The sequence below is a fragment of the Oratosquilla oratoria genome, chromosome 23, assembly GCF_046742065.1.
Source record: "Oratosquilla oratoria isolate Oo_2021 chromosome 23, ASM4674206v1, whole genome shotgun sequence".
NCBI lineage: Eukaryota > Metazoa > Arthropoda > Malacostraca > Stomatopoda > Squillidae > Oratosquilla > Oratosquilla oratoria.
In genome coordinates, this window is record NC_134799.1 from 2,489,841 (window position 1) to 2,514,840 (window position 25,000).

The 25,000-nt window shown below is 41.4% G+C and overlaps 1 protein-coding gene across 1 annotated transcript in view; it reads left to right on the plus strand.

The window, feature by feature from the left end:
* LOC143037867 (uncharacterized) overlaps window positions 1–25,000 on the plus strand; it is a 78,044-nt gene that overhangs the window by 1,360 nt on the left and 51,684 nt on the right. The gene's annotated exons all lie outside the window — the stretch shown is intronic.

Below are 25,000 nucleotides of genomic sequence, written 5' to 3' on the forward strand. Positions count from 1 at the left end.
TGACAGGTCGCCATAGAGGCGAATAGAATACTCAGACGTCAGGCACAACTGAAAGAAAAATAACCACCCGGCAGGGAAACGTCCAGTGGCCTCGTGCCTCAAAAGGCACGGCTGGCACGTGCCTCAGACCCGGTGTCTGGCGACCATAGGGCGACCTGTTGTCCTTGGACGCTAACTGTCCACCATTGCCTCGTAACGGTAGTAACTCGGTCAGTTCGGAACAGTGTGTGCGAGATGACCTTCGACAGGAATGGGTCTGTAACGGCCGGGTTCCCCCCATCCCCCCATCCCCCCATCCCACCCCACATCCCACCCCCAGCAGCAGGAGCAGCCTCCGTCGAGTGTCTTAGGCAGCAAAGCTCTCGAGTTTATTCGATTACCCAAAAGACGAATGCACTTTTGACAGACACACACTCCTTAATTGGTGTAATACGATAATAGACTACGATTTATTTTAAACAAAAACCGATTTTATATATTCTTAGTTTATGGACGTTATTTGTCATGTCGTACGAATTTTATTTTTCTTCTTTTAAATGAATACGACTCCGGATTGGTGAAAGGAGACTTCACCTCTTTCCGTCCATATCAACCCGAGGGAGGTTCAGCCTCATTGCCGTCTTGGTGCTGGAATAACTGGTTCCCGACTTCCAGATTCAACAGAATTGTACAAATAATTTTCCTGTTTCCTTTCCCGTCCATTCGATTTAGGAGAATTTGCATTTGGCCAAGATTTTTTACTACAATGGATTTTTCTCTTCAACAAGTCTTCGTTAACTTAAGATCAATTGAGGAAATTTTTGTGTGACTAGTTTTATGTCACTGACGGACAAAGAGAGGCAAATTTAGGCTCTTTCACCAGCGTTTCACTCCGTTATTTCATCCCTTTTGCTGAATAAAATCGTCTGGCGTCAGACAGAACCAGTACTGGTCACACAACACATCGTTTGGGTTGATCAAGATAGATTCTGATGTTGTACTTTTCCTCATATGTATAAACTCACTTGCAGGTGCTCGGGTAAATTGCAAAATCACAAAACTCAGCCTAAAACTGTTACCTTTCTCATTGATGAGCGTATTTCAGAGAACAACCAAATATATAAATGACTGAATAAGCATATAAAGTAATCAATGAATAAACAGAATTAGATAAATGGATGAATAAATAAATTAATTAGTTAATTGATAAGTAAAACTATAGATTGCTAAATGAATGAATAAATAAATTGGTTAATTGGTAAATAAAACAATAGATAAATGAATAAATAGGTCACTATTTGAATAAAACAATGAAATAGATAAATGAATAAATAGATAGATTAATAATTGAATAAAATCAAATTAATTGGCCAATAAATACGTCTCTATTTGAATAAAACAATGAAATAGATAAATGAATTAATAAATAATAGATAAATAGATTAATAATTGAATAAAATCAAATTAATTGGCCAATAGATACGTCTCTATTTAAATAAAACAATAAAATAGATAAATGAATAAATAAATAAATAGATTAATAATTAATTGAATCAAATCAAATGAATTGGCCAACCGTCCCTTCCCCCTCACCTTGCTATCTACTTCCCTGTTGAAGTCACTTCGAAATCTGGAGACCCGGATCGTTGCCATAAACCTTAACCAAAGAACTTGATTCAATCCCGTACCAGACCTCACGAACTTGTATTATGATACTCAAAAATTAAGTTTGGGTCATTGATATATACGTCATTACAGAAGCTGGACGTTGTTCGATGATATGCAGACACATAGTTTATCATCTGGAGGAACGAGTTCATTCAATTGTGTCGATCAGGATTCAGGTCACTCGGTTCGGTTCACCAATGAGCTTCAGGTCACAGGTCCTATATCGAACAAAAACCCCGTTTTACGAAAGAGGTCTCCGCTCCCTTACCAAACCTCTCCAGGAGGAGGAGGAGGAGGAGGAAGAGGTGAGGAGGAGGAGGAGGGAAATGAAAGAGTAAAAGGGTTACATTTACTTCCTTTGTGTCACGATATTTCCCACCCCACAGCTGCGAAGGCTGCCTTTCCCCCCCCACCCACCCCGGCCAGGCACTGTCCCGGGCCGCCGCGTAACGGAATCTCGGTGCCAATCCAGAGAGCCGTTTTCCGTCAGCATTGCACCCCAGACGCCTTTCATCCGACCCTAAAACGGGACAAGGGTTGTTGGCGAGGGAGTTGGGAGTAGTGGGGAGGTGGGAGTAGACCTGGGTAAGGAGTGGGAGTAGGGACTCTAAAGTACAAAACCAGGGAGCCGGAGTGGACTGGGAGTCTGGGAGTCTGGGAGTCAGGGCATGGAATGTGAGGTGGCAGCGAGGTTAAGGAGACGGGGGGATAGGGACTAGAGTAGGGCACTGAAGGGAGGGGGACGAGGAGGGGGAACGGGGACGAGGAGGAGGAGGAGGAGGGGGAGGAGGTGAATGGGGGCTAAGACCAGGTGTCACTCTAGCGAAACCGTAGAAAGAGAGAGTGCCCGGCACGCATGGCATCTTGATGTATGGATCACTGGATGGCACGTTTTTTGTTGTGGAGGCTGGAGATTTGGAGGTTGGGGTTGTGGTGGATGGGATACAAGTGTTCAGGTCTCGTTGAACATTTAACTTCGTCCCAAGTAAACAAGGACAACAGGGGCAGCTTTGCAAATCATCAGGATAAGAGATAAGATTGACGTTCAGGGAACCTACTCTATATATCACATCTAAATAGGGTCATTTGGTATCATTATATGTTTTCAGCAGACTGAGCGAGGTTGATATAAAGTACAACGAAGATACAAGAAGGAGAAAACGTCCTGTAAATCAAAGTAATGTTTATAAGTGAAACATAAGAAACACAAAGTAAATTAGGAGGGTTAGACCATACAGAGTACAAAGATGGAGAGAAAAAAATATTTGTAATTATGATGATTTTTTCCTTCATCTTCTAGCGATGAAAATAATAATATTGATGATATGTATATAGTAGTTTCAGAATATTCGTAGCTTCAGTACTGATGATCATCAACAACTTCACTTTCAACTGAAGGAGCAGCCCCGATAGGTTGGCATTCAGTCTTTAGACTGGACTCAAGAACTCTATCAATTTTAGTCATTTTTCCCTTCGTTGCTTTTACATAAGGAGAGCTGGTAATCAACAAATGCTTCCTTACTCTCCCCCCTAACAGACAGATAAGCAAGTTCACATTAATACATAACTGACAGCAGTCAAACGTTTCTTCCTGGTGAGATCAACGGGAGGCTTGGGGGCCGCTGCTGGATACTGTGATGACAATTACATCAAAGCTGATAATGCTGTTATCATAAATGTTCGGTTCAAAATGAAAAAATATCTGCACTTTGTATAAGGCGAATACAGATGCATTTACGAAGAAATCTTGAATAATTATTCAAATACACTCATGCACACACACACACACACACACACACACACACACACACACACACACACACACACACACACACACACACACACGCACAGGCACTTATAAGTACACATGCTTACACAGGTTCACATATAAACACACATACTCACTCACGCACACAAGGGCACAGCATTGCTCATAGATCGGGTCACATATGAGCTCTAAGTTCTCATCCGAGAATACAACATCTATCACGAGTCAAACACGTGATCTAAGACCGGGATGGATTGTTCGCACGCGTGGGCAGTCAGGTACATAGGAAGGCTGCTTGCCAGCGTTGCAACGGTGATGACTGCATCGAGGAGAACAGCGTCCGATCGTGGCCCTCTGAGACTCCTTCCTGTTCTGCCTCGTCACCGACTACCCTTCCTTGTAACATTTCGTGTTGCAGATGACTCAGTCCTGGATGCTATTAAAGGCATTTCTTATCTTCGTCACCACATTGAACGACGAGAATTCCATGGAGTTTTCTAAATCATTCTTAGGGTAACTTCGAGGGGACTGAAAACATCCCCGGTGTGATTTGATGTTTAGTTGACGACTTCGTGAGGTGTCTTCTTTTTCCTGTAATCCTCTTTTTATACATTTCAATATCTGTGGCCTTTGCTTAAATTTTCTCCCCCAACCTTATTTTCTCTGGTGACTGGGCATACAGATAGTAATCTGTAGTCTGTCTCCTACTTTCTCTATTCTAATTTTTTATCTAAGTTTAGTTGTTATGCATGTCTTACTGTCTTCTATTTTTTTCCGGACTTGAATTTTTCCAAATTTAGCCATCTGGCTTTAGGTAAATTTTCGTTCTTCCATTAGATACTTACTGAATATCTCCAAATATTATCTGAAATTCGTCAACTACCCAACTTCCTTAGTGAAATGCACTCCATGAAAAGAAACAACATATAAGGAGCGGGGCAATGTTAGCACGACTTGTCGTTTGTTACATCTTTATCAGATGCATCAAGTACCAAGCAAAATGTCGCACTAATAAAGTCTCCGTCCTCACATTTGGTGTATATTTCGATAGACTTGTCGAGAACTGCCAACTTCATACGAAACATAATCTGTCACACTTATTTTCGTCGGACATTTACGCAAAGAATATTTAGTGATCACTACCGGCTTCAGCTCTCGTTTTCATTTACTGATCCATCCACTGATCTATCCTTCAATTATTCTATCCTGAATGACCCGGAACCTAGTTTAGCACCCTAAACTAACCGTTTTGAAAATAGACCCAACATTTTTTTATTTTTACTTTACTACCCATCCCTCTACATATCTTGTTAAGTTTCTCCGTTGATTACCTCCATACATCGCTACATTTTTGTTTCTTATGTTATTCACTATTTGTTCAAGATCCAGCCCCATTGTGAGGTCACTCTTTTGCCGTTGACTGGGAGCCCGTGAGACAGTACTTCTTTGATTGCTGTTTCTGTATTTGTAACCCCTCAATGGTTGCAAAATAAATCACGGAAGTAATCATTTCGGCTATAAAGGCATATATTCCGCAAACATTTTCTAATCTTAAATGTAAGTGGGAGTAGGAAACACAGGAGTCTTTGTCTGAGTTTGTTCCTGAATAGTTTCGTAGGTATGTTTTTTTTTTAAAGGAAAAAAAGCATACCTACGAAACTAGTCAGGAATAAACTCGGACTAAGAATCCTGTGTTTCCTACTACTTACGTCAACCTGTCAGAATGTCTCAACATTAATCTTAGATAAATAAAATTCTGATTTATTTACACCTTATCTCGTAATATTCAAGATAAAAGCAGGGCTTACGAAAATATCTTGCCTCCTATTTATAAATGGGCTACTTAACCGAACATTTCTTCTATACAATTTTTTTTAGCTGATTCTACTACTTCACATTTTACTAAGTCATTCTTCAGACGACCTCCTCAAACAAAACCTTTAGAAAAAGAACTACAGAACACTTGACTTCAGACCTTTCTATCACATCTGATTGATGTAAAAGAAAAACTTTATTTCGCTAAACATCACCAAACCTTAGTCGTCCTCTCAACACAATCTTCCACTGTAATGTTTATTTTTTCTTCGATGGCACAATTTTCATTTTACTTCTGGTATCCTTAACATTCTTAGGTTATCCTCCACAAAGAAGCTCAACTAGAAAATCCATATTTGTACTGGAGTATATTTTTCATGTTTAGGAAGACTTGAATCACTCAGTATTTGCTCGAGTCCAAAGCTTTTCCATCATATTGTCGACACTTTTCTTACAGACGAAGTTTATCCTCTCCTCGTCCTCCGCAATATTACATCTTGATCCCTTTTCTTTCGCTAATTTCATAGTCACTTTTCTTCGGAACCCAGTGACTGCGTGTGTACTCTCCTTATTAAAACCAATCAGCACTAGATTTTCTGAAACGTACCACGCTTTTTCTATCCAATTACTTTGTTCTTCTTTTTTTGTTGCAAAAATTAAAAAACGTACATAGATAAATTGCAGACACAGATACACAAACACATACATATGTACATGTGCACACAAATGAATATGCACACAAGTCTACATGCAAACATATATGTACACAAATATTTGTACATAACAGAGCACACGCATATATACACCTTCACACACACAAACACACACACACAAACACACACACAAACACACACACAAACACACACAAACACACACACACACATACACACACATACACAAACACACACATACACACACACAAACACATACACACACACACACACACACACACACACACACACACACACACACACACACACACACACACACACACACACACACACACACACACACGTATGCAAACACACGTTTCCTTAATGTCATTATCAGAGTTCCCCATCTTGTGCACAATTCTTTCTTCTATCGTGCTTGCTGTGTGCGCTCCACCGCCTTTTGTGCCTCAAATTACAAATAATTTTTCTCTTTTCTTTTTATTACTAGTTCTTTCTTTTAGCTATAATGCGTATGGTTGGAATATCTGCTTGTAACTACACATTAGGGACATCGGTGAGAGTCATAGCCAAGATGTCTGTCTTCAGATTCCATCAACATCTTTGCCTTCGTCCGGAGGTGCAGCTTTGGGCTGAGTTCAAGACCTCGGTTTATCAGCGAAGAGTATCTCTCTTGCACTTGGTGCTGGACACCAAAGTGACTCCATCGCCTCAGCTGGTCACTTTCTCTCACTTGCATCGTTTAGTACTTTCTCTCTCACTCGACGACTCAGTACTTTCTCCATCACTCAATTTAGTACTTTCTTCATCGACAAACGTCGCATACTTTCCCCTCCGAGTTGAGAAATACTTTGCTGTTGGCAGTCAATAGGTCAGGAGAACAGAGATTCTGTCGTCTGTGATTGTCCTACAAAAAGGGAGGGTGGGGAGTGGGGGGAGAGAAGGTGAGGAACAGGAAAGCGAGGTCTTGAGGGGGGGGAGAGAAGGGGGGGAATAAGAATCCGGTGGGGGGGAAGAGAGGGAGGGAAGGAGGGGGAGGAGGTTGGAACAGCTTAGGAAATGACCCAAGAAAGAATATGGTCATGGCATGTAGGTGGAAGACGGATGTTGTGGTAGTGATTGTGATCACTGTCGTTGTGATTACAAGGATGCTGAGGACATAGACAGCGACGACGACGATGTCGCCAACGAAAACGACATGACGTCACTTCTGGCGGGAATATGTCGTCGTCTGAATCAAATCCTGGTGGCAACTTACGAAATCTTAGAAATAGTCCCGTTGGGTAATTTTCAGTTAACAAGAACATTGTGATCGACATTTAACGAGTATATTCCAGTTGACAAGAATATTGCAATTAACAGTTAGCAAGAATAATGCACTCTCATGCTCGACAGTCACCGCCGACTTCGTGATACAATGCACGCAGCCTCAAGTTTTTAAAAATATTTTTGGCATCACAAACACACGAAAAAGAATTTAACTATAGAAAAAAATATTTAAGATGCTGCGTACTGGAATATTAAAAAAACTGATAATTGATCATCTGGTACAGCTTTTGTTCATTTATCATTAATCCAATAGATTAGTGGTCAGAATCTGAACTGATTTACAAGTAAAGTTTCCACGGTTACAATTGGTATTCTTATTTCATAAATACGTTTGGTACTACTGTTCTACAGGAATGCACGAAGCAAATAGCATATATCGTGATCAAATCTAAAAGGTGCACAGCACTAATACTTTATGAAACACACTTACCTACTTTTCGCAATACCCGTGACTAGGGCTGACTACGAAAAGAATTTTCGCTAACTAATCAGACCCCGACCTGAGAATAGTCAGACGAATTTAAGTAACCTTAAAAAGGCTCTGACCTTTGTTATTCTGATGGCGCCTTAAAAGAAGCCTTTCATTTTTGTCCAACGAAGAGTTGCATTTTTTTCTTCTTTTTTTTCGCTGTGACCCTTCACAACGAAAGAATGCGAACCAGTTGAGGAGGTCGACAAGTCCATTTACATAAAGCCTATGGAGGTTTAGATCTTTGGGATTTTGTATTGTTTGTTTATCAATTTGTTTATTTATCGATCTATTTATTAATATTTTCGTTTATTTATTACCCCATTTTTTTAGACCAGTCTTAGTCTATAGAATCGTTATTGTTATCATTATTGTTATTATTATCATCAGTTTTTATTATTATTACTATTATTATTATTATCATTATTGTTATTTTTATTATTATTATTATTATTATTATTATCATTATCTTATTTTTATTATTATTATCTTATTTTTATTATTTCTATTCTTATCATTATTATTATCAATATCATTATTGTATTATTGTCATTATCACTATTATCATTACTATCATTATTGCTATTTTCATTACTATTATTATTACTATCATTATCATCGGTATTACTGATATTCTTATTCAATCAAATTTACTATAATTTTACCAAACTGTAGCCTCTGATTTAATATATATATATATATATATATATATATATATATATATATATATATATATGAAAGAGAGAAAGAGAGAGAGAGAGAGAGAGATAAGTCCACATTGAGAGCAGCCTCCGCTCAGGGTAGAAACGTTTTCTACTGAGACGAGCAGACAACTTTCGCTGGCTGAGGAGGAAGAGGAGGAGGAGGAGGAGGAGGAGGAAGAGGAGGGCCTATACGATAACATCCTTTTGCAGGCTGAGGAACGAAAAGAATGTTGCATAGAGTCTCTCTCTCTCTCTCTCTCTCTCTCTCTCTCTCTCTCTCTCTCTCTCTCTCTCTCTCTCTCTCTCTCTCTCTCTCTCTCTCTCTCTCGTGGTTAAAATTCTTTTACGAAATATGGCTTGGAGATGAGGCCTCGTGCCCTGAATTATCAACGTTGTTTTCCTCCTCCTCCTCCTCCTCCTCCTCCTCCTCCTCCTCCTCCTCCTCCTCCTCCTCCTCCTACCCCTCCATGTTCTCCTCCTTTCCCTTCCTTCCTTCTCTTCCTTTATTTATCTCCTCACCTTGATCATTATAATCATCATCATCACCGTTAGTCTACTACTACCACTACCACCGTTGCTACTGCCATTTGTACTATCACTACTACTAATTCTACTATTATTACCATAACTAACACTATCCTTGAGAGGGAATAACTATTAGTTCCATCTTAGTACAATCGCCGGCACTTATGACTGGCACAGTACCAGTTGCAAGTACTGGCGATAATGTCTCACACATTCTTCACTCTTATATCGTTATCTGCGATGTCGCTAATGTTATTATTCTCATTGTTACGAGTTTCTGCATGAACGTTTCAACGACTGGATTTGTCATTAATGTCATGATTCGATCAATAATGAAATTGTTTAAATCTAATTAAATGTTTGTCATGCACCAGTGACGAAATTATATTCATTTGTGAAATGAAAAAACGATTAGAGATTATCCAGTTTCCATTTCCTTATCTACTTACCTACCTACTTCTCTACCAACTTACCTACCTACATACCTTCCTACCTACTTACCTACCTGCCTATCCACCTACATAACTTTGTACCTACTTACATCCCTGCCTACTTAAATACAAGTTTCCAAGCCAACTACCTACATACCTATCTACCTAAACCCACCTACATACCTACCTACTTACCTTCTAACCTATCTACCAACTTACTCATCCTCTTACTTCCCCACCTACCTATTTACCTACACACTAACCCACCTGCCTGTTTACTTACAGAAACTCATACCCGCACACATCACATACACGCGAAAACACATACGAACATACCATCCGTCGAGTCCAGACGTCAGGTCAGAACACAAACGCGCGATGGTATGTTCTCTCACTCGCGCTGCACTGGCATCCACAAAGACCTCGCAGTGCCAAGTCGGATGTAATAAATTCCAGTGCCTTACCAGCTCATTCCCTGATGTGGAAAGGTTAGCGGGTAAGACTGTGACCCCGCGGCGGAGACGGCGGCGGAGACGGCGGCGGCGGCAGTCAGGAACCCTCCGCACCGCTGGACTTTCTCTTTCGTTAACCTTAAGTTCGGAATCTGAATCAAAAAGAGGAATCGCTTTTTGCGCGAACTCGTTGCTCGCACGATATTTCGCTGGCCGCGGAGTTCGGGAGGGGGGGTCGAGAGTTAGGATTCGTATAACTAGGAAAACATAAAAATAAGGTGCTGATTAAATTACTGTTGAACCAGAAGTCCTTTTACACATGCGTAGGTTAGTTATTGTCTAAACTGAAGTGATCTTCGGGAGATGGATAAACAGTATTCCATAAATAAGGAGTCTATGTTTTCTCACGACTTCTCGTATAAGGTTCCAGCGTAGAACTGGGACACAAACCAATGTATAACAAAGATCCAATTTCTCCGCTCTATTCCCTTTCCTTCACTGACATATACTTCCTTTGGTCCATTTTAGAACATTCTTAACCTGACCTTTATTAGCAGACTTAACGGGAAAACTTATATTTCTGTTATAGGTTAGACATTTCTCTTGAAATTAGGTTTCCTGCGCCGCCATAAAAGTGTAATACCCGTGTAGCTGCTAATCTTGCAAAGGCTCTAATTCCTCTCCGATATGGTGTGCGTATCTTACATGTAAACGACCTTCCTCCATTCATGTCTTACAAACTCCGTAGTCTGAAGGCACTCTTCCCGATTCTTTTCTTCTTTAAGTATCCATCCCTCCCCTACCCACCTCAGTGTTGCTCATGAGTGTGTATGATTCCCGATGGTCTTGGACCACGTGTCGGACCCGTGATCGACAGATGTTAACCCTCCTAGATGAGAGCTCTGAGCTCATATATAGCCCGGTCTATGGCTAATGTTTTGACCTTATACGCACACACACACACACACAAACACACACACACACACACACACACACACACACACACACACACACACACACACACACACACACACACACACAACACCTTGCCCACCAGAGCTGAAATACCAGCTCACAGTGTAGCGGAACAGAAATTTTCAGTCCTTGGCGAGGTTCGAACTCGGATCGCTGCATTAGTGGTCGAGCAAGGTACCACCACACCATCGACCAGTGTGAGTATGAGTGTCTTGGATCACGTGTCAGACTCATGATAGACAGCTATTACTTTCCCGGATGAGAGCTCAGAGGTCATATATGACCAAATTGTGGATAATGTTGTGACCTTACACACACATACACAACTCTCTGCCTATGAGAGTTGGAGTACCGGCTCGCAGCGTAACGATACTGGAATTATTTCAGCCCTGGGCGGGATTCAAACTGGGACCGCTGGAATACCGATTGCGAACGCTACCACTGCGCCGTCGAGCCATGCGTGCGTGTCTGTGTGTGTGTTTGTGTTGTGGCTACTGTTCTTCTGAAGTTAATGTGCCCCACAGGAGACTGCTTATTCTTAAACACTTTCCTTGTGGCCACGGATTCTCTGAACACATTCCTGAGCAAGGCTTCTCAAGTATGCGGAGTCCTTGAGTCCTCCATCTAGGAAATTCCTAAGGTGTTGTCTCAAAAAAAAAAAAAAAAAAAAAAAAAAAAAAAAAAAATCCAACCTCCGCCACGTCTTTTTTTGTTTTTTTGTTTTTCAAGTTAGCTCTTTTCCAAACGAGTATCAAGAGCCCCTTTGTGTTCCTGCGAAGAGTAATCAAGTGGAAATGTATTCCGACATGCTCTTTGCACAGAACGGATGTATGTATTTCTTCTTTTTTTTTATATAGCAAAATCAGATTCTTTCCGGGACACATTATATGTGAGTTTAAAATATGCTTATGAAAACTTCTTGCTTGTTTTGTGATGTATGTAGATTTATAATCCACACTTCCTTGATCTTGTAATATCAAGACTTTGGACCAATTAAACGGATTCGCGCGAATGCACACACACACACACACACACACACACACACACACACACACACACACACACACACACACACACACACACACACACACACACACACACTCGCTTACGAACTGTCAATAGTAGGATAGCCTTTGTTGTCGAGCCTTTTATTCGTTCATTACCACAAAGCTGAAAAGCGTACTCAGACAGCTCGCTCGGGCTGTTATTTACAGACAACCTGCCTATAAAATGTAACAACCCGTCTTCTACCCTTCTTTCTACCCTCTTCTCTACCAGCCTCTTACACTTGCTTCGGAATATCGAGCGCCGGCGTCTGGATGGTCTGGAAACAGAATCTCATCGTTGCAGACCTGGAACGCTTTCCAGGCCTCCGGCCATCATGGCCGCCGCTGCCGCCGGTTCAGTCTTAAAAACGTTTTTCGGGCGGTTGTCTTCACCGGGGGTGAGGCTGCATCATGACAAAGCTGCCCTGTTACAGTCGTCCGTCGTATTGGAGAAAGCATGACATTTTTTTTTTTCCTTCTTTGGGGGGAGAGGGGCGTTCTGTGGTTGGGTTGGTTGGTAGGTGGGTGTTTTGTGAGAGAGAACTCGAAGGTTATTTGTTGGTAACCACAGATGCAAAGGAGAGATCACGTGTGAGGAGGGGGAAAAAAGCACGCACACACCGTGTAATTTCGTGTTCAATGATGTATGTCAGATAGAATCGAAGGCAGGAAGTAAGGAACGCAAGGCTCAAGCACCTGATAGACCCACGTACAGTTTGTATTACGTGTTCTTCGAAACTTTGATGGTATTGGAACGAAAAGAATCTGATATCACATGTAGTTCGTAAAACGTCCTTTAGTGAAGGTCTTCTTAAGAGAAGTAAACAAAAGGCTCAGTTTTTTATGACAGTTTATGATACGATAGTTTTATAAGTCGTCGCTGTCAAATATCAAGATCGAGCTTCAAAAAGTGTTAATGTTTTTTACTGTACTGTGCCAAAGACCTGCAGGTTGAAGTTTTTTGTGACGTGCAAAGAGAAACATATATATATATATATATATATATATATATATATATATATATATATATATATATATATATATATATATATATATATATATATATATATATATATATATATATATATACTAGTACAAGGTGAATATGAGTGACATTAAACTATTCTGAAAGAAAGGGAAAACGGGTTTATTTGTGGATACAATAGAAGGTTGCTTTGGAATAGGTAAAATAAAATACGAGTATGACAAGTTGTAAAAAGAGGACTCTTCATAACACGAGCGCAAACACACACACACACACACACACACACACACACACACACACACACACACACACACACACACACACACACACACACACACCTCTTTCCCTTCTCTGTTACAGCAAACATATCAATTTATGAACTTTGGCACCTAGTAATCCTATACACATTATCTACTCATATTGAAATAGTCTTAAAACTAACCCAAATTGTATATTGTCAATGTATCTCTGTATGGCCGTAAACTTAATACATAGATTATTATTCTATTGGACGTACACATGCATGCAAAGATAAACATGAATCAACCCCATCTTGTAATAATATTCCCTGGTACCCATAACACATAGTAAACAGACCAGGGTAGTACCGTACTTCTTGTCCCTTGAAGTAAAATCTTAAAAATGTGGAACATAAAAAAAAAAAAAAAATCAAAACAAGCCCGGAAGAGAAAGATTTTCGATTTTATTATATCCTGTGTACTCTGAACATGGACCTTTCTTTTGATGGAAACTTATTCTCATCCTGTGGTCAGGAAATTGAAATTTCAAACTTTACTTCTCTCTCTCTCTCTCTCTCTCTCTCTCTCTCTCTCTCTCTCTCTCTCTCTCTCTCTCTCTCTCTCTCTCTCTCTCTCTCTCTCTCTCTCTCCCTCCCTCCCCCCGTTGACTTGAGACCTTGATTGTTTGATTATTTTCTTCATTTGTCTGCACATTGGTTTTCTTCCATGCATTTGAATTGTGTGATAAGATATACCCTTTCCCTTCTTCCCTTTTTGGTCTTTCATTATTGGAAAAACCATGTTGTGTATATAGATGTGTGTGTGTATGTGTGTGTGTGTGTGTTTGTGTATGTGTGTGTGTGTGTGTGTGTGTGTGTGTGTGTGTGTGTGTGTGTGTGTGTGTGTGTGTGTGTGTGTGTGTGTGTGTGTGTGTGTGTGAGAGAGAGAGAGAGTTTACCAACTCTGCTTTCCCGTTGGTCATTTCCGACTCCAAAATTTGTACGAATTCTTCATCCAAATGATCCCCTATGTCAATAATTCTATACAGAAAAAAAATGTATTTCAAATGTCTTCAAACATTAAGCCCTTTTCTAAGTTCATCTCATCGCTTCTGATCTTCCTTTGTCCTCACAATAAGAAATCTTCGTAGTGAGATAAAGCCACATCTTTTCGTGGCACCAAAACACTCCTATCAAATCACCTCTCTCTCTTCTTTCGTCCAATGTTGGCAGACCCAGAATATTCAGTCTCTCTTTGTATGTTTTACCAACAGAATCTGGAACAGTTTTAGTGGCTGCTTACTGATTTTTTTTTTCTCGATCTTCTTTATAATTCTTCTTTGTGTGTTGCCACGAAGGAACTGCAGCGCACTACAGTCTAGGGAGAGTAAGATTCGTGATCACCTTTTCATCATGTCTTTGTTTTTACATTCTTAAAGAGATTACAAGTTTTTCCATTATCATCACCTCCAATTCCTTTACACTCTTCACTTTTGTAATTACGTAATTCTCCATTCTATAAATGTAGCGTTGGCCTATTCTTTCATACGCCAATCTCCAAAGCACGTATACATGTATGTGTCTATGTATGAGTATGTGTATGGATAGGTGTTTGACTATATGCATGTATGCATACGTGTATGTATATGTTTATGAGATAATGTAAATGTACGTAAATGTGTATGCGTACATGTGTACATACACGTGTACACACACATTTCGACACGTGACTCCGAGCACAAGAGAAGGGCAAGATGACGTCACGGCGCTTCCTTCTGTAGGTTCTTTGCTGTCGGGCGTCTCGAGGGGTGGGGGGGAGTGGGAGGAGGGGGAGGGGGGAGGTCTTCTGCTCCCACTCTGTCTGCACATCACACGTAATCACAACCTCATCCTCCACAATGACGGGGCGAGCAAACACTCGAAACTTTCTACTCCTCTTCCTCCTCCTCTTCCTCCTCCTCCTCCAGTTGGCAGAGAAGAGAAACAAGATGAAACAGATTAAACACGAGGCAGACTGGCAGGAGGAGGAAGAGGAGGAGGAGGAGGCTGTCGCAGACGGATGGAGATAGAGATAGATAGAGATATGAATAGATATAGATATAGCGATAGATATAGATATAGAGATAGAGATATAGAGATAGATAGAGATAGAGAGATAGAGATAGAGATAGAGATAGAGATAGATAGATAGAGATAGATAGATAGAAAGAAAGAGATAGAGATAGAGAAAGAATGACAGAGAGAAAGAGAAAGGGAAAGGGAGACGGAAATCAGATAAACAGATAAATAAACAAATGATTATTGCTGTGGGGGGGGAGGGGAGGGCTAACTACTGCCGGAGGCCACGACGCTCGTGCTCGCGCGAGCGCGCGCCCTCACGCGCACGACCGCGCAAACGAGGGAACAAGGAAACACTCTCACGCTTTTGCAAACACAAGTAAATAAATACACCTTAACTAAACCGCACACCCATTCACCCCAAACACACACGGACACACACACACACACTCACATGCACACATACATACAAGCACGTGCGCACGCACACACACGCGCCCGCGCGCACACACACGCACGCACACACACACACACGCACACACGCGCGCACACACACACGCACGCACACATGCATACACACACATTTTATATATATATATATATATATATATATATATATATATATATATATATAAACTTTTTATCCCACAGTCGGAAAAAGGAGACACTAATGTCGAACATTCTGTATATTTCGATCAACTGTGACCCTCTTCAGCAGTTGGTTATCGAAATATACAGAACGTTCGACATTAGTGTCTCCTTTTTCCGACTGTGGGATAAAAAGTTTATTTTACTAATGTGCCAGGACATTACTTTATTGTGAATATATATATATATATAATATATATATATATATATATGTGTGTGTGTGTGTGTGTGTGTGAGTGTGTGTATCAACCACAATTCACTTTAATTCTAAGCCATCAACGTCAAGTAACTCGAGGAGGCATACATACAGAAATTGATACGTGAGTGTGTGTGTGTGTGTGTGTGTGTGTGTGTGCGTGTGTGCGTGTGTGTGTGTGCACGCGCGCGCATTCCGGAAACCATCTTCCGTGCCGTTTTACGTAAGAAATGACAAGAAAAAGAAAAAACATGACTATGTCCCTTGCGCAAGAACAGCAAGCCGTGCTTATGTCAGAACGTTTCAAATTTGCATAACATGAGCGGTCTCGTCTCAGGCCATTTCTCACAAAGGACGTCCAGTGCGAGTACATATATATATATGTATATATATATATATATATATATATATATATATATATATATATATATATATATATATGTGTGTGTGTGTGTGTGTGTGTGTGTGTGTGTGTGTGTGTGTGTGTGTGTATATATGTATATATACAATATATATACATATATATATATATATATATATATATATATATATATCACTATCACTTGTCATGTGCTAGCACAAGTTTGAGTCTTGGCTCAACCATGTTTCAGTTAATGCATGTATGCCTCCTTGAGTTTCTTGGTGTTGATGGCATAGAATTAAAGTGAATTGTGGTTGATAAATATATACATGTGTATATATATATATATATATATATAAATATATGTATGTATATATATATATATATATATATATATATATATATATATATATTTATATGTATATAAATATATCGGTTAAGTCACTATCACTTGTCACGTGCTAGCGCAGGTTCGAGTCCTTAGCTGTGCCACGTTTCAGTTCTTGCATGTAAGCCTCCTCGAGTTTCTCGATGTTGATGGCTTAGAATGAAAGTGAATTGTGGTTGATAAACATGTATGTATATATATATATATATATATATATATATATATATATATATATAATGTATACATACATACGTCTATCGACATAGCTTTTGTGGTCATTAAGATCCTCAAGCCTATCCACCACATCAAGGTGTCAACTCCCTGATAGGATATACATGTGTGTGTGTGTGTGTGTGTGTGTGTGTGTGTGTGTGTGTGTGTGTGTGTGTGTGTGTGTGTGTGTGTGTGTGTGTGTGTGTGTGTGTGTGTGCGCATGAGCTCGCGTGCGACTTGTAATCACATCTACATTAGTGCTTACGATAATGCACACCAACAGAAGCCGCATCGTTTCAACATGGGCCGCTCCTCCCTCCCCCCCCCCGTCCCCCTAAGGGAGTTACCGTCCTGCCTCGAAGAGAAGAAAGACCTCTTTCACCTTATTCAATGCAGAAGGGTTAACTTTTCGCCACCTCATAGAGGAAACTAACCCGCTCTTTCAATCTCTGTTTTCTAACTTCTTGTCTAAGGTTTCTTAGGAACATTGCAACTATGCGCAGGTAGCAGTGACTGCCACGTATGGGATTCGAACGCACAACTGATCGAACGCGAGACCAGTAGGCTACCGATTATGCCACCAGGGTATTTTATTCATTGAGAATAACAAAAATTACACGTGCATGTTTGTACATAGTATAGATATATATACATACATACCTATACGTATATGGACATGCATTATTATATACACTTATATATGAATCCAGATCTGAAGTTCGTTTTGATAATTTATTTTTTGGGTTAACCGGAACAAAATACTTAAAGTTCACCACAGGCTTCTTCGAACGGGATTCGAAACTTCGAAAGTGAAACTAGGGGACCCAGGTTCGATGCCTTGGCGCTGTGTCTGGTGCCAACACCACAAGACCCGCTTTCTTTCCTTGTTCTCCATCTCCTCTCCAGATCTCCTCCCTCCTCCTCCCTCCTCCCTCCTCCTCCCTCCTCCCTCCTCCCTTTCTGTGCCCAAAAGGCGCACGTTACGTCACACAACCCCCTTCCCCCTCCTCCCCATTCCCCCCCTTGTCATCATTTCATTACCTCACTTCCCTTCTACCCTCCCACCTTCCTCCCCCCCTCTCCGTTATTCCAAAGTGCTTCTTTCGTCATCGAGGGGGGAGGAGGGTTTGGGGGTGGGGTTGGGGGTGGGGGTGGGGGGTTGATCTGCATTGTGGTTGAGAGCTAAAGAGTGACACTAAATCTGGTTCGGTAACTTTGGAGATTGGCCCCCCTCCCCCCCACTTAACCCCCCCCCCCTTGATGCCCCCCAGCCTCCCAGTTTCTCTTCTGATTTCGACGAAAACTCCCCCCCCCACCATTGCCCTCCCTCCTCGACATCATCTCTGTTTTACTGTCGTTTTCTCTTGTCTTTCTGTCTCGTGTTGGTGCTGTCACGCTAGAGCAAGATTTCAACTCGTAAACAAAGAAGCATCCAAGGTCAAGACAAGACTAGGTCAGTTCACTTCAGAAAGAAAACTAACGATATGACGTCATTAAGAATCGTTTGTCTCCATATTATGAGTTCATGGTGATACCTTGTACGACTCATGACGTCATTAGTTTTCTCTCCGATGTGAACTGACCTGATCTTGTTCAGACTTTGGACATGTCAGACGTTGACCTATCATATTGTGTTTTTGCTCAGGTTAAAACAGACGATTTTATTCAGTTAATGAGGCTATATCTGTGATAGAAATATCAATGGAACAACCGTCGTTCTTGCCACTGTTGCCATTGATCACTAGATTGTTTATTTCTGTGTGCAGTCAACCGTTTCTGCAAGAATATATTTTTTTTCTTTTGTGATTGTTAGTGATACAGCATTACTGACGTTTACATTTACTAATTCAATGACTGTTTTGTTTTTTTGTTTTTAATTGCTACGAACATCAAGACAAGATAATCAAAAATAAGAAGAAAAAAAACGAAATGATGAATTATTCAAATCAGAGGAAGGACCCAAACGACCACAAAATTTTACGTCAGATCAAGTTATCTGGTGGTGATAGGCATCTCAGACGAAGACGTCAACGAACCCAGTTAGCTCAGACACCAAGACTTCTGTAGGTCTTCTCAAGAATTCTTAATCGTTTTTCGAGGTTTCATCGTGGGCTCTGAGGCTTTCCTGGGTCATTTGAAAACCACATGTTCTTCATTGTTCTTCATTGTTCTACATTGTTCTGAATTCTTGAGGTTTTTTATACTAAGAGGTTGCTGCAGAAATGAGATGGATTGTGGAAAGAGCTAAAGAAGATGGAACTCTTCTTACTGGAAAAGAGAGAGAGAGAGAGAGAGAGAGAGAGAGAGAGAGAGAGAGAGAGAGAGAGAGAGAGAGAGAGAGAGAGAGAGAGAGAGAGAGAGACAAGCTGTCCTAATCCTTAAGAAATGTAATAACGTACAGTTGGCAACACTTCCGCATGACCCACCGAGTCGAGATTATGTGAATGATGTGGCAACGTTGCCCCCAAAATTAGCATTATAATCTGCCCATTTCACGTTTACGCGTGAACACACACACGCATGCGACGTTGCCACATGTTGCATGAGGAATCTTCTAAAAAATTAACGGGTCCAGAAAAAAAAACATTAAACTGTCAGGAAAAAATAAACAAAATTCCCAAAAAGAGCAAAATTATTCTAAGTACATTTGCCAAGACAAAATGGAAAAGAATTAACAGGAGAGACGAGGTAGGAAGTCTCAGAACAGAAATGGAGGAGGAGGAGGAGGAGGAGGAGGACGAGGAGATAGAGGGAAGAAGATTTCTGTCTTAAAGTTTACCGTGACTATACCTCGTGTTGTAGCTGACCTTACCCCGATTTCCTCTTCCTCTCATCTTCCTCCTCCTCCTCCTCCTTCTCCTCCTTCCCCTCCTCCTCCTATTCCTCCTATTCCTCCTCCTCCTCCTCCTCCTCTTCCTCTTCCTCCTCCTTTTCCCTCCCCACTCCTCTGTTCACGGTTGAATTTCCACCTGAGCTCTGATACCGACTCTCGCGTGGGCATTGCTCTTCACACGAACCGCCGCTCCCCCCTAGGTCATTCACCATGTTTCCTCCAACACCCTCCAAAACCCTCCAACACCCTCCAAAACCAATCAGCTACCTCCAACACCCTCCAAAACCCTCCAACACCCCCCAAAACCATTCAGCTACCTCCAAAACCCTCCAACACCCTCTAAAATCCTCCAAAATCATATAACTACTTCCATCGTCCTCCAAAACCCTCCAAAATAATTCAATTACCTCCAATATCCTCCAAAACCCTCCAACTACTTCTAAAATCCTCCAAAACCCTCCAACTCAAACACACCTCAACACCCTCCCAATTCCCTCCTTTTACACTCTACAACACCTTCCAAAACCCTCCAACACCTTCCAGCTCCCTCCTAAACCCTACAACATCTCCAAATTCCTCCTAAGCCCTCCAAAATTTTCCAGAATACTTCAAAACCCTCTAAATCCTTCCAAAATTCTTCCAATTCTTTCCAACACCCTCCAAAACCTTTCCAACCCCCCCAACATCCTCCAAAATCTTTCAATTCCCTCCAACACCCTCTATCACCCTTCACCCATTCCCACACCCAAATATCTTCCTACCCCCCTCCCCCCTTCATTGGAACCCCCCACCCACCCGCCCACCCACCATCTCCCTTTCTCTCTTTCTCTCTTTCCTGCTCTCTTTCTCTTGCACAAAAAAAAGAGTGAATGTTCCCTTTCCTGGATAGATTCTCCCTGTCGAGTCATAGCAGCTCACAAATGTACAGAAATTGGATGAACAAGGATGTGCAGACTTCACTGGAAGATGTAATACTTTGTTCCAGGTTCCAGGCTATGCGTAGTGCGTTCCAGGTTGTACTATGTGTAGTGTTTTTTGTTTAAATGTACGTAATTACGTTTGTGTATGCTGGAAGGGGATTGGATCCTTGTTTTTTTTATGTTTTGTTCTATACTTATTTGCTTATTTATTCGTTCATTATCTGTTTATTTGTTTAATTATTTATCTATTAATTTGTTGCAGTATATCATTTTACGTCAGAGCTTGTTAATACTGCCAGAAAATGAAGACACACACACACACACACACACACACACACACACACACACACACACACACACACACACACACACACACACACACACACACACACACACACACACACACACACACACACACACACGTGGACGGGGAGTTGGGTGTGTGTGCGTGTAAGGTCAAAGCATTACTCTTAGATCGTTCATATATGAGGTTTGAGCTCTCTTCCGGGAGGGAAATAGCTGTCGATCACGAGTCCAACACGTGATCCAAGACCATGGTGAATCACACGCACGCACACACACACACACACACACACACACACACACACACACACACACACACACACACACACACACACACACACACACACACACACACACACACAAAACGTAGTTTTTGATGTCAAGAAGCTAGGTTCTGTGAATGACAATTTTGATAAATTTCCAAAACAAACACCTCAAGGATCATTTGGTAAAGACGCAAAGAGGGGCACTAGGTTCACACTCAGTGCCAGGGAGCAGTAGAGGAGTGCCCTGGGGCTTCCCAGGTGGGTGTTGGCCAAATGTCAAAGAGAATTGTGGTTGAGACTGTCGGGGGGCAGGTGGGGGGGGGGGGAGGAATTCAAGGACTGTATTACAGGAAAATCACAAGTGATTAAAGAACAAACGGAACATCTTTGTCATGAGACTGCATATGTGGAGAGAGTGGTAGGAAAAGGATAGGGAATAGAGAGGAGGAAGACAGAAAAAAGTAAAGGAGAATTTAAAGAGAGAGAGAGAGAGAGAGAGAGAGGTCGGGGGAGAGAGAGAGGGGGAAGGGAGAGTTGAACAGGGAAGTGTATTTGGGAGGACAGACTTTAAAAACAGACAGACAGATATCTGGGACTGTATTTGGGAGGACAGACGGTAAAAACAGACAGACAGACAGACAGATATCTGGGACTTCGAGTTGATGACCATGTCACTGTCTCCTATCTGTCTCTCACACTGTCTTCCTGTCATTGACAGAAGAGTCCATTATATTTTACAAAATATCTTGAAGGAGGGTCGTCGTTCTTAATATATTTTTTCTGTCCAACCCCAAATTGTTTTTATTTTTTATTTTATTTCATTTATTTATTACTTTATGTATTTATTTATTTATTTTTGTGCGAAATTGGATATTAAATCAGTCGTGTGTGACAAAGTTTGAGGCACTTATGACCCTATGGACCGGAAATGGTCCGATAAGGTTACGCCCTTTTTGCTCGGGAGGATTCTGTAGTTTCCGTTTTCTTCCGACCGCGCTCATAGGCGAAAATATACATGTTTGTGCACATGTACATGTATATGTATATGCTAATAAGAACACGGGTACGTGTGTCCACATGTGTAAAGTAGACCACTTGGAAAAAAGAAAGTAACGAAGCAGAGCGCTTTCGTATATTACATCCAGTGTAAAAAGTACATGGATGTAATATACGAAAGCGCTCTGCTTCATTGGTTTCTTTTTTCCAAGTGGTCTACTTTACGTATATGTATATGTATATATGTACAATATGTATATGTAAATATATATGTAAGAGTATATACGTGAATTACACGAAAGCGCTTAGGAATTTCCTGTTTCCTTCTCCTAAATGGTAACCAGTATATAAGTGTATGTATATGTATATTGCATGTATGTGTGTGCATTTACGGTATATGCATGGCTATATATAGTTACATATTCACAAATAGAAATACGTATGTACATTTATATATATAATATTTATATATATATATATATATATATATATATATATATATATATATATATATATTCTTGATGGAGTAGTGGTTTGAGTCACTACAGCACTTGTTACGCGCTAGCCAGATTCGAGTCCTTGGTCGTACCATGTTTCAATTTCTGCATGTTGCCTCCATCTAGACACCCGATGTTGATGGCTTAGAATTAAAGTACATTGTGGTTGATAAATAAATATATATATATATATATATATATATATATATATATACATGCATTTGCACATAGATACAAGTATATTTGCAGCAGAAGGAGCATCGGGGGAAGCGAGGCAACACTCGTCTTGAGTCGAAGCCAAGAACTGAAGGGGTCTCGAGTAGTGCAGGCAGGCGCTCTCATTGGCCGGGAAAGAAAAAAAAAAGTCACGTGATTATGACGCAATCAAGATTTTCTCTGGAACGACCTCCTGGGTCGAGGAGGAGGCTTAACTCCTCCTCTTCCTCCTCCTTTTCCTCCTCCTCCTCTTCCTTCTCCTCCTTCTCATCGTCTTCTGCATCTTTCTTCTCTTTCTCCTGTTTCTTCTCCTACTCTCTTATACCTACCTTGTTTCTTGTTCTTCTTTTGTTTTCACCTGTCATACTCTTCTTGTCTTCTTCCTCCTCCTCCTCCTCGTCGCCCCTTTGGAACCTGTTATTTTCTCTTTTTCTTTTCTCTTTTTTTTCCTCTTCCTCTTCCATTTCCTGTTTCCCTTTCTTCTCTTCTTCTTCTTCCTCCCTATCCTTTTTCCCTTTTCTTTCCATCTTCCTCGTCCTCTTTCTCTTCCTCTTCTCCCTCCTAATCGCTCTTTAAGTCCTCCTCCTTCTTCTCATACTCCCTCCTCCTCCTCCTCTTCCCTCTTCCTCCTCCTCGCTCCTCCTCCTCCTCCAAGGGCGTCATGCCCTCAGCATGAAAAGACGGGAAAGTTGGGAGGCGGGGGGGGGGGAGGGTAGATATCTCGGCACTGTGCCGATAGGAAATGGGTTGGGCACCAGGAGGTTCTAACTGAGGGAGAGACACAAAAAGGGAGGGAGGGAGGGAGGGAGGGAGGGTGGGAGGACATTCTTGTAATAGGAGTGGTGGAATGCGCCTTTGTGGCCAATCAGGTACGTTTAAGGAAATAATTTCTTCGGGAGTGTCCGTTCTTGGCGCGAGACTTGATATAAGGTAACAACAAATCACAAAGAAGAATGATGATGCTATCGTATTGTAGTTTCTCGTAATGGGACAAATGAAGAATCTTGTCAGGTCATCAATATCTTTTGTACTTTTTAGTCTTATGGAAATTAAGCCTTTTTTTTTTTTAGTATTGTTATTATCAAAAATTGACGAACTTATCTACCCAAATTGTAACACTTAAGTCCTTCAGATGAACAAGGTCGTCATGTGGTAGATTTAACGAAATCTTAAGACTATCATTGGGTCGACCGGAAAATATTTTCCCTAATCTTATGATGCTATTTTCTTTCTCTTTTTCCTGTTTTCTCCTTTCCTCTCTCTCTACATCGTCCAGATTGCATTGAGTTTTTAAGTGATAGAAAACTAATTCGACAACACTCCATAGAACCACAAATAAAAAGCTAACATAGTAACGAAAGAATTAGTTCTAGAAAGACAAAGGATAAACTCCGTGGCACCAGATCCAAGAACCTTAGAAACTGACAGAAAGAAAACGGTTTACGCGTTAGGGCGTTGTCTCCTTTCGTTGTCGTCTGTGTAGGGGCACGGAGAGGCGTCCCAAGGTATGGCGGATCCAACCCCATGGGTCCTGTTTGTCTCCGGTTCGTAGTGGATCCTGCAGAGGGGGGGACGGGGGGGCACATTCCTGAGAAATCCTTTGTCCGGGAAGAAGGGTTAGGGGGAGTCTGGGAGGGGGGGAGGAGGATTAGGGATCGGATGAGGGAGGGAGGGTCGCCGGGCGGGGGAGTGGACGGGCTCCGGGGGGGTAGGGAAAGTGATCGCGTTCCTATACTTTCCAATCCTCTTTCGCTTTGACCTTTGCCTGCCTCCTCCTCCCCCCACCCTCCCCCACCCCCGTGCCAGACCTTGCCCCGTTGCCCCGATGCCCCTACTTGCCCCTGCTGCCCATGTGTGTCCAACGATCTGCCTGTGTTTGATCCGTGGACTCGTCTATGATTGCAACTCCTTGCCCCCTTCTTGCCCTACATTTGCCCTCTTCTTGCCCTACTTTAGCCCTACTTTTGCCCAACTCTTGCCCTACTTTTGACCTCGCCTTGCCCTACTTCCGTCACCCAGGGATCCCAAAGGGAACAGGTGAACGCTGAAG